The sequence below is a fragment of the Pseudopipra pipra genome, chromosome W, assembly GCF_036250125.1.
Source record: "Pseudopipra pipra isolate bDixPip1 chromosome W, bDixPip1.hap1, whole genome shotgun sequence".
In the NCBI taxonomy this organism is placed as follows: Eukaryota; Metazoa; Chordata; class Aves; order Passeriformes; family Pipridae; genus Pseudopipra; species Pseudopipra pipra.
The window spans coordinates 65,165,173-65,178,408 of NC_087580.1; positions in this window are offsets into that span (position 1 = coordinate 65,165,173).

The following is a 13,236-nucleotide window of genomic DNA, read 5'->3' on the forward strand; positions in this document are numbered from 1 at the left end:
AATACGCCAACTCTTGCTGACCTGGAAGATGACAAGGAAGGTAAGGTCCTGTTAACAGACTAGGAAATATGCTCTGTCTCATCCCTTTTGCTCTATTAGGATAATGTTAGGATATAGCACATGGATATAGCAACAGAAAAGCTCACTCCAAGTAGATGGGGTTTTCTTTGTGTCCTGGACCAGATCTACTATATGTCCTATTAATCCCCTACAGCCTTGAGAGGTAAACCTGTATGCTCTGAATGACATGGGGATTGTTAATGCTGCCAGACATTAGTATTATTTACATACTCCTTTAACAGCCTGGCAGCCTTCCTGTTATGTCTTTTCCTTATTTAAATTTTTAACTGAGGCTTCCTCCAATGGTTCAGCTTCCAAAGCCTTTGTGTGCTTATGGTGTTACATGAACAAAAGTTAACAGTTTTTGTCTTGGTAGTGAAAAGACAGCTGAATACACTCTTTGGAATTGGAAAAGTAATCTGGTAAATACATGTAAGTGTGATGTGGCACTGGAAAATATGTGTTTCCAGACTGCCTAAAAATGCTGGGAATCCTGCAGTTTGGAGAAGAAAAATAATAATTAAAAAAAAGCCCACTCATTTTCTCAGAGCTCTTACATTCTAACAAGACTGGAATAAGTAAGAAGATAAAAGCAGAGCCAGGTGTCATGTCAACTCCTTAAAAAATTGCTATTTAATTTCAGTCTTATCTTTGAATCTCTATAGCACTTGTAGCTTCTAAATGTGTATGGAAATTTCTTTTTTCACATTCCAGCTTGGCTGCAGTCCTGATCTTCTAGCCATTGTAATGAAATGGGCCAAATACTGCTTATATTTAGCCACTCAGACCTCCACTGATGCACTTATAAGGTACGCTGAGAAAAAGCTACATCTCCACAAGAGTTCTCATCCTGACTTTCATGGAAAATTCTTCTGAAGGGTATAGCTCTTGTGTTTCCCTTCTTCCTCAGCATCATTAGAATTCAAAATTATATTCTGCAATAACTTGCAGCTACATGATCCCAAAGTGGTCCTGTAGAAAGGCTCTATAGTGGTTGTGAGTCACAAGTTAAATATGAGTCAGAATGTGTGGTTGTTGAGAAGGACACTGATGTCACACTGGAATGTATGGAGAAATGTATATGGCTCTAAGTTCATCACAGTCTTCTGTCAAGAGAAAAAGGATAAAATGTTCTCCCTGTCCTCCTTAGGAAAGAAAAACAGGTAGGGCAAAAATGGATGGTGGCTAGAACAGAAGTAATGGGCTTCAGCTGCATGTCTTGGTTTAAAAGAAAAATGTCTGCCAAGGAAGGCAGAAAGAAGATCCCTCCCTCCAATTTATTATAACTTTGAAATAAGGAGGCTTTCAGGTAGAAATGTAGAAAATGGAATAACAGTTCTTTACTAAAATATATATTTATATATAAGAAAAACAGAACAAACAACAACATCATAACAGAGGCTTTCAAACAATTATGTACTACTTTCTCTTTCGGTGCAGTTATAACCACAACCAGCAGGGGGCGCTGCAGTGACTCACGACTGGCAGGGGGCACTGACTGGCTCCAGTGGCAGCGGCGCACGTGCAGCAGCTGGATTGATCCAATGCAAGCTGGGAGCTTCCCTTCCTGCTAGCCCTTTATTTGCCTCTGCTCCTCCCCCAGAGCCCTCTCTTTGGGACTGGTGCCCAAGTCAAGGTTACGTCAGGAAAAAAATGAGAAACCTCCCACCCTCCAAGTCCAAACTCACCACACAATGCTCCAGTCAGAGACTGGACTCGTATCTCACCAGACTGATTGATGGGTCAAATAAACCATGTTGTCTGTTTGTGTGTGTGTGTGTGTGTAGGAAGGGCTAAGTCTAGGCCTGCAGCCAAGATGGCCCAGAGCACATGGCAGCCATGTGACTGAGCTGTCAATCAATAAGTCTGCCTGATGGCCCACCCACACCATGCCCCCTGGAGTCTCTAAGTGGCTGTGGCATCCCTCACTTTGGCTAGGGAGACAGTGAGTGGTCTGTGAACCAAAGGTCCCACCTAGAGGCAGTGACCACAACAGCCAGACTCTATAAACACTCGTGATCTCCATCTTGCCTTGGCCTCTGCCCTCCTAACCTGTCAACATGAGATAAGAAGCTGAAAAGCCCCCCTGTAATCCAGGAGGAAACAGTTAGTGATCTGCTGAGCCACTTCGATCCTCACAAGTCTATAGGACCAGATGGGATACATCCTAGGGTGATGAGGGAGCTGGCAGAAGAGCTCGCCAAGCTGCTCTCCATCATCTACCAACAGTCCTGGCTCACTGGGGAGGTCCCAAATGATTGGAAGTTGGCAAATGTCACGCTAATCCACAAAAAGGGCCAGAAGGAGGACCCGGGAAACTACAGGTCCATCAGCCTGACCTCAGTGCCTAACAAGGTTATGGAGCAGATCATCCTAAGTGCAATCACACAACACCTACAGGATGGACAAGGGATCAGACCCAACCAACACGGGTTTAGGAAGGGCAGGTCCTGTCTGACCAACTTGATCTTCTTTTATGATCAGGTGACCCACCTGGTGGATGAGGGGAAGGCTGTGGATGTGGTCTATCTAGACTTCAGCAAAGCCTTTCACACCGTCTCCCACAGCATACTCCTGAAAAAGTTGCAGCCCATGGCTTGGACAGGTGCACTCTGTGCTGGGTTAGGAACTGGCTGGAGGGCCAGGCCCAGAGAGTGGTGGTGAACGGTGCTGCATCCAGTTGGCGGCCGTTCACTAGTGGTGTCCCCCAGGGATCAGTGTTGGGTCCAGACCTGTTTAATATCTTTATTGATGATTTAGATGAGGGGATTGAGTCCACCATCAACAAATTTGCTGATGACACTAAACTGGGGGGGAGTGTCGATCAGCTGGAAGGCAGGAGGGCTCTGCAGAGGGATCTGGACAGACTGGAGAGATGGTCTGATTCCAATGGGATGAGGTTCAACAAGGCCAAGTGCCGGGTCCTGCACTTTGGTCACAACAACCCCTGCAGCCCCACAGACTGGGCACAGAGTGGCTGGAGAGCAACCAGGCAGAAAGGGAGCTGGGAGTTTGGATTGACAGGAAGCTGAACAGGAGCCAGAGTGTGCCCAGGTGGCCAAGAAGGCCAATGGCATCTTGGCCTGTATCAGGAACAGTGTGGCCAGCAGGAGCAGGGAAGTGATTCTTCCCTGTACTCAGCACTGGTGAGACCACCCCTCGAGTACTGTGTCCAGTTCTGGGCCCCTCAATTCAGGAAGGATATTGAGATGCTGGAGCAGGTCCAGAGAAGAGCAACAAGGCTTGTGAAGGGACTCAAACACAAGTTCTATGAGGAGAGGCTGAGGGAGCTGGGGTTGTTTAGCCTGGAGAAAAGGAGGCTCAGGGGAGTGTCGTGGTTTGAGAGCCCCCCCCCCCCCCGAGCTGAAAAATGAGTAGCTCCAGGGGTGGATTTCCAGTGCTGAGACAATCGGAAGCTTGATAACGCCTCTGCGAAATGACATATTTTGATACACCAGAAGAGAAGGTGATTGTGCAGTTGGAATTAGAACCACGAGGAGAGAGTGGGCCGTATGGCCTGAGGGGGGCCGGGGGCTTTTCCCCTGGCCCTGGCCTGGGGGTCAGGCATGGCACTGAAGCCGAGCCGGGCCCCTCACTGAGACTTTTGTTGTGCAGAAAGCATTAGAGACTCGAGGGGTGGCCGAGGGGGAACCCTGAATTCAGGGCCGGCCCCCTGGGCTCCACGGCCCTGACCAGGGGGCCAGGGCTGTGGCGGTTTCCCTGCCGTTTCCCCTCCACTGCAAGCAGGGGCAGCGATGATCATGAATCAGAGATCAGAAGAATTCCAGAGAGCGAGAGAAAAGCTGCCCAGAGAAGCAGAGCATGGCACGGAGCCAGACCCTGAGTCTGCAGGAGCAACCGAAGCAGAGAGCAGCAACGAACCGGACGAGCAGAGAGAGAAGCCTGCGTCTGGGAGCTGGATGAGTAGAGAGAGAGAAGCTAAGCTGGAACGTTCTTGGGGTATGGACTGAGCCGAAACCCCAAGACGCCTTTGACCCAGGGAGGGGTGAATCCTGCTTAGGGGGGTCTCTGAAACTCCTCGTGGAAGGAACCTCCATGGAGCAGGGAATAAAGACTTAAAGCTTTAAGTCCCTATAACCTGTGGTGAAGACATGGTGACACAGGTGTTCCCCTAAAGACCATAGTGAGCCCTCGGTAGTGTGGCCGAGTGGCTAGAGGTGGGGGCAGATCCCCTGCACCCTATAGAAGAGAGAGAGAGAAATTTTCCAGCTACAAAGAATCGGAATGTAGCCCTGAGAGTGAAGGAGAGACTTCTTTCTCCTCCTGGACTTTATGGGGGGAGAAGGGGTGATTTTTGTAAATACATGATTTTATCATCATAGGAGGATTAGTTAGGATTGCTGTATATATTATTCTATAGTTCCCATTTTGTTAACAATTAATTTTGATATTATTTCCCCATGCTGAGTCTGTTGCCTGTCTGGAAACTTCTCTCACATTTGAGCAAATTTGTGGGGGTTTGAAAATTGGACCTGAGTCAAACCACGGCAGGAGACCTCATCACTCTCTACAACTACCTGAAAGGAGGTTGTAGCCAGGTGGGGGTTGGTCTCTTCTCCCAGGCAACTAAGACAAGAGGGCATGGTCTTAAGCTCTGCCAGGGGAGGTTTAGGTTGGATATTAGGAAGAAATTCTTTACAGAGAGGGTAATCAGGCATTGGAATGGACTGCCCAGGGAAGTGGTGGATTCTCTGTCCCTGGAGGTTTCTAAGATGAGACTGGATGTGGCACTTAGTGCCATGGTCTAGTAAGCGTGGCAGTGTTGGATCAAGGGTTGGACTTGATGATCTCGGAGGTCCTTTCTGTGATATATAAATAATCGTGATTCGTGAAACAAATGGGTGATTACATCAAAATAAAACAAACGGATTGTAAAACTTAATTACACCCCCATAAAGAAATAAAACAGACCCTCACAAGGTCAAGAGGCCTAAAACCTCCTTACTATCCTAAGGATAAAATATAGTAGAACTTTAAATCTTTAGGCGCCTGTTCGTCCAAGAATGCATGAATTATGACTGGTTGTAGAGATAACCCTTTTAGCTTTAGCTGTAAGAAAACCCATATATTAAATACTTAGCAAAGACCTGTAGAATGTATATGTATATGATATCATTAATATGCATGAAGTAGCTAAGATAAATACTAAATGTACCCTGTAGTAGGGGTGTGCAGATTTGGGAAACTGGTCCCATTTCTGTCACCCAGCCGGCTGCTTGTTTTTACCATATAATAAACTCTTATTCAAAAACTTATAGAAACTTGAGACTTTGTTTATCACATGTTTTTATTGTACAGTTGCCTCAACTCCGGCAACCTGACCACTGTTTAGATTCAAAAAAGTGTTGGCTGAGAAGCCCTTAAATCTTACAATACACTTATCAAAGGTTCTGGCTCACAAGCCACAAAACACTTCCACAAACTTCCCGCTCCCAAAACAAACTTCAGTACAGAGTACAAGGTAGAATATGATAGCTGTGCTTTGTCCAGACAAAGCAAGGGAGGAGAGAAATAAAGGGAGAAAAGAGAGAGAGAGAACAAAGAATATCACGTCAGACCCCACGCTGGTCCTGCCATGTGGATAGTCCAGACCTGGAGTTAACAAAGAGAGTGCGCAAGAGAGAGAAATTAAAAGGGAAAAAAAGAGAGTGAGGGGGCCCCATCCACTTCCTTTTATAGTTAACACGGTGCATCCTCTTATGTAAACTAGATTTTTTGTGCCACTCCATTTGTGCATGCACAACCAACCCTTTGAGCCCTCTTCCAGGAAGTGAGTCAGGGGGGTGGGGTGGGGTGGGGTAGTTGACGCAGGCACACTGAGCACAAGTCTCAAGGCAGAGCAGGAAGTTGGCTCAGATCAACGCTTCCCTACCTCCATGGGACCCTCTCTTCCAACCGCAACTTTCCTGTCACAACAGTCAGAATGTTTAAGACAAAACATGCTTATGCCTGGTCCTCCACACCATCACATGGCTCAGACATTCCTTACTGTTGGTTGGGCATATGGCTCATCTTTAGCTGTGCTGATCTTCAGACAGAGGACAAAGGAAGAGAACGTGGACAAAGCAGAAGACAGTAAGTGGCTAATCATATAGCAAATAAGGGCCATGCCCATCACTAAAACCAGAAATCTGACCAATGTCGCAATCCCAATTTGTGCCAACCACTCTCTCCACTCTGTGAGTCCCAAAGACCATTGTTGAGAGAATCTTAGATGATGCAGGACATAACATACTGCTTCAGGTCTGCTTGCACAATCCGGCCTGCGTGCCGGATGGCGGGGACCTGTGTTCTTCAGTAGCAGATGTGTGCCCTTGAGCAGCAGATATCAGAAAGCTGCATAGAGGAAAACAAAGAAGGAGGATGTTATCCAGGGTGTGAGATACCTGAAGATGGGAGGGCCGGGATAAAGATATAGCTAGAGCATGTGAACCCTGTAGGACCCTGGATAATGTGAGTATTTTTCGGAATAAAGCGGAGTGTGATAAACAAAGTCTCAAGTTTCTATAAGTTTTTGAATAAGAGTTTATTATATGGTAAAAACAAGTAGATAATTATTTTTTCTATTTTTCCTTTTAAATTCTGGATTAACTTTCAGTCTTCTTTAGAGTATCTAGGCTCTGTCTTTGACAACTGAATTTAAATTTTACTGTCAGGGATCAAATACTGGATTTTGCTTTCTTCTGCTTTTACTGCCCTTTTTGCCTCCGATCATTCATGGCATTTCTTCTTTCAAGGCCTGTAACACCCTTTTTGGTTAGCCTTTTGATGCATAATAACAACTTTTCTGGCAACTGAGTGTTATAATCTGGTTTTTTTTCGAGTTAAGGTATTGACAAGGAGGGCTCTTGCCTTTATTACTTCATTTATCGTGGTTATTGCATATCTATCTTTACGTCCTCTTTTCTAGACGAAATTTTTTTTGTGAACCAGAAGTCTTTAGCATCTTTCCGGGGTTCTTCTTTCAAGTCTGGTCGGCTTGAGTACGTTGCTCTTATTGTCTCTAAGCAGTCATGTGCAACTGTATTTTTGGTGGCTTCTTGAAGAAAAAGCTGGATTGATTATTTTGGTCACTCAGTGAGGCTTGGTATTTCAGAAAGTGCTGCGGTGAAAGCCAATGATTTAAATCAAGGGCTGGAGCCCTCATTAGTTTTGTTTTAGCTTATGAAAAGCTTTGTCAGTTTCTTTACTCCAAGTGAGTATGTTGGACTCACCCTCATGAGTTCACACAGGGGCTCCACCAGAAATCCATAGCTGTAGATCTACAAACGACATTATTTGGTCCCTCGGAGCAATGTTTGGAGCTCTTCCTTCTCCGGTGGCCAAGGAGTCCGGCAGACAGCTTCTTTCTTTGCTGTTTTTAGGGTTCATTGTCCTGCAGCGACCTTGCAATTGAGGTAGGAGACCTGTTGCACAGCTCTTAGTACTCAACCAATCTGAGACAGTTTAGTATGTTAACAGTTCATTCAATACATATTATTTTGGATTTTCTTTGTCGTGCGAGGATTTTCTCATTCAAAAGCGAATAGTGATTAACTTTCAGGGCTCCAAGGCAGGCAGAAGAAAGCATCCTCCAGATCTAGGACAGCAAACTATTTTAGCTCTGGTGTCAATTTAGTCAGCAGTGTACATGGATCTGCCACTATGGGGTGCAAGCCCCCAGCCATCTCATTTATTGCTCTAAGATCTTGCACTATTTTATACTTCCCATGAGGTTCCTTTGCTGGTAGGATGGGAATATTATATTTTGATTTATATTTTTTTTTAATAACTCATGTTTAATAAACTTTTCTATATTGTGTTGAATCCTTTCCTGATTCTCTATTTTAGGGGATATTGTTTAATCTTTATTGGCTGTGCCCCTAATTTAACTTTTACTTCAGTTGACACTGTTATTTTTGCTCTTCTTGGAGTTTTCGAAGCTCATACTTTGATCCGTTAGTCCTTCATATATGCTGCTTGAACTTTGAGTCTCTATTAGGGCAAGATTTAAAATCTCAGTCAATTGCTCCTTTTTATTTTGAATTTTATTTTGTTTTGTTCAAATTTAATTTCAGCTCTCAATGGCTCTAGTAAGTCTCTTCCCAGTAAACAAACTGGTGAGTTTGGCATGTATAAGAATCTGTGGATTTCAAATTGCTTTCCAAATTTTTATTTTAAAGGTTTCAAGAAATGAGCTTTTTCTGTTGGACCCATGGCTCCCCTTATTGATACAAAACTTACAGCAGTGGGTACTTAAAATACAGCTCTTGTATTGATTAGAATTATGCTTCCTGATTTTTGTTCTTTTAGCCTTTTTGTATTGGGGATCTTGGGGCTATTTACAGCCTTTTAGGATTCAGCACAGCCCCTCAGGATTCGGTCTAGCCCCCCCTTTCCCCACCCCCAGGGTACAAAGGAGTTAATAAATTCTCTCCCTGCTCCCCTTTCCCCAGGATAGCTGTAGTAATCAGGAAGTATAAAAGGTTGTTAAACTGCCAGGACAGAATATTTACAAATCAGAAGATAAAAAAGACAAATATAATAGTCATGGTATTATCTAGTGTTCTGACAGTATTATTTAAAATTGCACTTCAATTTTGTATATGCATCACTTTTTGGGGATTGGTATTTGTTCATTTTCGCACAAAAATCTTTTTCATCCATACCACCTCCAGTCTGAGTTTTGGTGTTTTTGCTTGGTTACCAGGTCTGTCTGCTGAAATGAAGTTTTTTATAAATAGTTAATTTCCAACCCATATCGAGAGTAAAGCAGTGGTTTCCCTTCTTATTTCAATACAGCCCCCCCCCCCCCGTGTTAATTTGTTTAATGGGTGAGGATCTCTAAAAGTGCCAAACTTGAGACACAGGTAAGCAAAATAATCCATTTTATCACTTGTGAACACATATCAGCTCCTCTAAAATCAAATTTTTAACAGTAAAAAACTCACAACACTTTCTTCTACTACATTGACAAACACAACCACAGACTCACTACAGCAGGGCTTCCAACATAGCATAAATCAATCACTTTCTCTCTTCCTCCTCCTTTCTCTTTATCACTGTTCAAAACCTTCTCCAAATTTAACTGCAAATATGGGTGAAGATATTCAACTGCATACATATACATGCTTTTAGGACCTGGTGTTTGTTGTTCTAAAGGATAAAATATATTACAGAAATAACTTTCCTCTTCTCAAGTCACCAAAATTAAAGTTATAGACTCTCTTGTCCTGCTCCTGCAGGACACCTCTTCAGTTTTCCTCCTTCCCCCCTCCTCTCGCTCGGGGAAGACAGAGAAGCAGCAGCCAAGAGCCGAAGCTGACAGCTCGTGTGCCTGGGCAAGGTAGATGACTCAGCACGGGCAGACCGCCGGCAGCCGGGCTGAAGAGGGTCTGGCGTTGGTGGGCGCGGGGGGCACCGGCAGTGTGAGCCCACTCCCTACAGAGATCTGTCTGTTTATCACAGGGTTTGGGGCACTGCTCGGACGGTTGCTAGGCTGATCCTGGCATGTTTTGCGTGGGCTGGTAGTGCAAAAGGGAAGGTCTAGTCGTTCTCTCCAGTATTTGAAATAAACTGCTAAATTTAAACTTGTTTTTCGAGAGGTATTGTGAATTTTTTTCTTTTTTTCTTTGTTTTAATCACTTTGATTGTAGTTTTACTGGCTTTATAATTTTGGGGAACTTTGGTTATATCTTTTCGCTTAGATTCAGTCTTTACTATGAATTTATATTTTTCACTGTAAGGTTTCAATTCAGTTTTGTCAAGAGTTGGTTGCAGTGTGTTATTCTTGGAAAATAGAGCTCTTGGCACTTTTAATCTCATTTATTTTATTCAAGTAGTTTCAAGTCTCTCTGTCTTTTCAGACAATTTCTTTTTAGATGACCTTTTCTTTTACAATAAAAACATTTTACTGCCTGGACTCTTGAAACAATTTGTTGGGGTCTGCTTATATATACTTTTTGGGCTTCTCTCAGTAAGTCTTTGAGCTCCCCTTTCTCCCATCCATCTAATTTCTCTAGTTCTCTTTTAATATCACTCCAGGCATAATTTATAAAGTGGACTTTCAACAATATTAGGCCAGCTGGTGTATCAGGACTAATGCCTAAATATTGCTGTAAATTTTTCTTTAGTCTTTCTAACCAGGTAATAGGGGTTTTATTTTTTTTCTTGCTGATCTTTAAATGCCTTTTTGACATTTTTCTCATGGGGAACAACCTTTCTGGTTCTTTGGGTCAAGGAAGTACAGTACTCAGTCAGGGCTGAGTTACATTCCCAATCGAGTCCTAAGAATTTGTTTAATTGTTCAGCTACTCCCAAGAGGTCTTCCATCAGTTTCCCTACTTCTTTTGTTGTTTTTAAACTTTTGTCTTCTTCACCAGAGCTTTCCTGATCTACTAAAAAGGCTCTGACGTTTCTTAGGGCTGTCTGTTTTTTTCTTTGGGCTTTAGTTCTTTTGGGACTTCCATAGCCCTGATTTAACAGGGCCGTGAGGTTTACAGCTGAGGGGAGTTGTGGAGAAGGAGGGGGAGTATTTCTTGGGGCTGTGGGAACTACAACCGAGGGAGTTTGTAAACAATAAGAAGGGTTATAGGGGAGAGGTAAGTTACCTAATAGTTCCCATTTCGCTTCTTTTGATCTCTTTTCTATTGGCCTTTCTTGGGTTAACTTACTAATATTCTCAATATCTTCCCAATTTGATATCATTACCCCCAAAGGACTGGTAGGGGTAATATCCAGCAATGCCTGCTTGGGCAATGCCTGCTTGCTCCCTTTTCTCTTGGGGCTACCTTTCTTACTGAATCCTTGCCCCATACTTTTCTGAGGTCCCTTCTAGAATCTCTCCACCGACTCTCTGGGATCCCTTCTAAACTCTCCCCACTGACACAAAGGTCTCTCCTTAAGACTTTTCCACCAACCCCAGAGGTCCAATCACCAATTCTCTTGCTTCACCCGGTCACTGGCTGTTCCGTTAGCACTGAGACAGAAACGCAGTTAAAAGGGCTACCGCAATCACTTCGCAGCAAAGCTGCGTCTCATTCACTCATTCACTCTGACCTCTCTTATCCACCCAACCAGGGAATATGCACAGTCCATTGTTCTTCCCTGGGTCTTCGTGCATGAGCCCTTTTTGCTACAGCAGTCCGGGAGCAATCCTTGTTTTTACCGTATAACCATATAACGTGTTACTCCAGTCCTGTGGAAAATTAGACCCAAAACCGACCGCTGAATTCAGCGGGGGCCCCCCCTGTTTCGAGTACTAATTAACCCAGCAGGGCTCGGAGAACATCACGTCGGGAAAGTCACCAATTGTGATAAACAAAGTCTCGAGTTTCTATAAGTTTCAAATAATAGTTTATTATATGGTAAAAGCAAGCAGCCGGCTGGGTGACAGAAATGGGACCAGTTTCCCAAATCTACACACCCCTACTACAGGGTACATTTAGTATTTATCTTAGCTACTTCATGCATATTAATTATATCATATACATATACATTCTACAGGTTTTTGCTAAGTATTTAATATATGGGTTTTCTTACAGCTAAAGCTAAATGGTTATCTCTACAACCAGTCATAATTCATGCATTCTTGGACGAACAGGCGCCTAAAGATTTAAAGTTCTACTATATTTTATTCTTAGGATAGTAAGGAAGTTTTAGGCCTCTTGACCTTGTAAGGGTCTGTTTTATTTCTTTATGGGGGTGTAATTAAGTTTTACAATCCGTTTGTTTTATTTTGATGTAATCACCCATTTGTTTCACGAATCACAATTATTTATATATCACACGGAGCATTGACTGTACCTCCATGAGGATGTGTCTTTGGCTCTGGAGCTCCTTTTTGCATCTTCTCATTTTATCTGGTGCCCGGAAAGGTGATAAGAAGCACAAAAAGGCAGAAGAATGCGGATAGCTGATTGATCTCCTCGCGGTGAAATGCGGTCAGAGACGTGAGAGGTTGGTTGGAGCGGGACAGAGGAGTTTTGGAACATGGAGGCCAGTTGGCATGAACCGAGGTAGGAAGGATCACTACCTTCCCTCTGTCATTTGCTGCAAGCATTGAATCAGAATTTACTGCAGCTAAAGAGCTGCTGTTAGCTATCCTCGCTAAGAGAGGGGAAACAGTAGCTGAGAAGGTATTCGACAAACTTATTGCTTGGGCCCGTGAAAACGGTTTCTTTAAAGTGACCCCTCTCCTTTTCGCCTTTGAGAAATGGCGGGGTTTGGGAGATAGACTTTGGGACTTCACTACCCTCGCTGCTACTACGAAACTTCTCGACCGTGCATTCATCCTGCTGAAGCGGGGAGTGTGTCGTGGCCTGGCACACACTGCCCAGACCGAACCGTGTGAATTCGAACCGTGGCCACCGCCACCCCATGCAGAGTCGTGGTACAGACGAACACCAGAGAGCCGCTATGGTCGGAAGACCCTCACGGCGTAGTAGAGCAGAGCGAGGCAGCGCCGCAGGGGTAAACCAGGAGCGGCCCCAGAGGGAAACAGGGATGGAACAACCCCGGAAAAGTATCACTTCTTGTTGAGAAGGGGAGCAGGCTAGAGGGCTGCTTTCCCGTGTTTCTGTTAACTCTATTGTCTCTGTTGACTCTATTGTCTGTCCAGTGTGTCATTGTGGGCTCACGGTGTTCCTAACTATGCCGTGCTCGTGTGTGTGTGTGTATGTGTGTGTGTGTGTGTGTGTTGGGAGTTGTGCGTGTGTGTGGAGAAGCGACCGTGGGTTTGTTCGTAACTGTTAAAACCCAGGGATGAGGGTCCGGGAGAGGTGTCTCAGATGACACAGGAGCATAGGAATTTCCCTTTGAGATTATTCAAACTCCCGCCAGTGCCGGCAGCCGCGGTGGAGAGCGGCGGAGAGGCGGCTCGGGTGCTGCGGGGCCGGCACGAGGCTGGGCGGGGGCTGCAGCAGCGAGGGCAGACACCAAGCGACTTCAGCAGGTTCTCTCTCCCTTCCCCCCCCCCCGCGAGGGGAGGGGGGGAGAGTGAGCAGGAACAGCAGCAGAGGCTGCAGTGAGAGAGAAAACCAAAATAGCCATCTTTCCTTTTTCTGTTACTCTTGGGGAATAGGTATTTAAAACGAACAAGTGCACACCTATCCATAGTTCTCGTTTCCATCTCTAGCTCCTTAGCTCTGCCATGTGGAAATTAGTGAAGGACCGGCT